The 265-nt window shown below is 35.1% G+C and overlaps 1 protein-coding gene across 1 annotated transcript in view; it reads right to left on the bottom strand.

The window, feature by feature from the left end:
• riok3 (RIO kinase 3 (yeast)) overlaps window positions 1–265 on the bottom strand; it is a 24,253-nt gene that overhangs the window by 1,633 nt on the left and 22,355 nt on the right. The window lies entirely within an intron of this gene.

Raw genomic sequence — 265 nt, 5'->3', positions numbered from 1 at the left:
TTCCTGTACCGTATGTTCTTCCCTCCTGCCTGAAAGAATCTATGTTTGAATTTACCTTTTTGCCAAGACGTGTGTTTACAGGATGTTTTTATATTGGAACAGTTAATTAGTTAAGCTATTGTATCAAGTAGATGGTTAAATTTCCAATAATCAAGTTATTCTAAATTCCACTTTTTTTGTTCTTGTTTTAGCTGTAGTGTTTAAATAAATTGTGTTTTGCTTAAAGCTGAGTAGCGCACATGCGCGCGCACACACACACACACAC

Source organism: Rhincodon typus, chromosome 4, assembly GCF_021869965.1.
Source record: "Rhincodon typus isolate 14 chromosome 4, sRhiTyp1.1, whole genome shotgun sequence".
Lineage (NCBI taxonomy): Eukaryota > Metazoa > Chordata > Chondrichthyes > Orectolobiformes > Rhincodontidae > Rhincodon > Rhincodon typus.
This window is presented reverse-complemented; position numbering and strand designations above follow the sequence as displayed.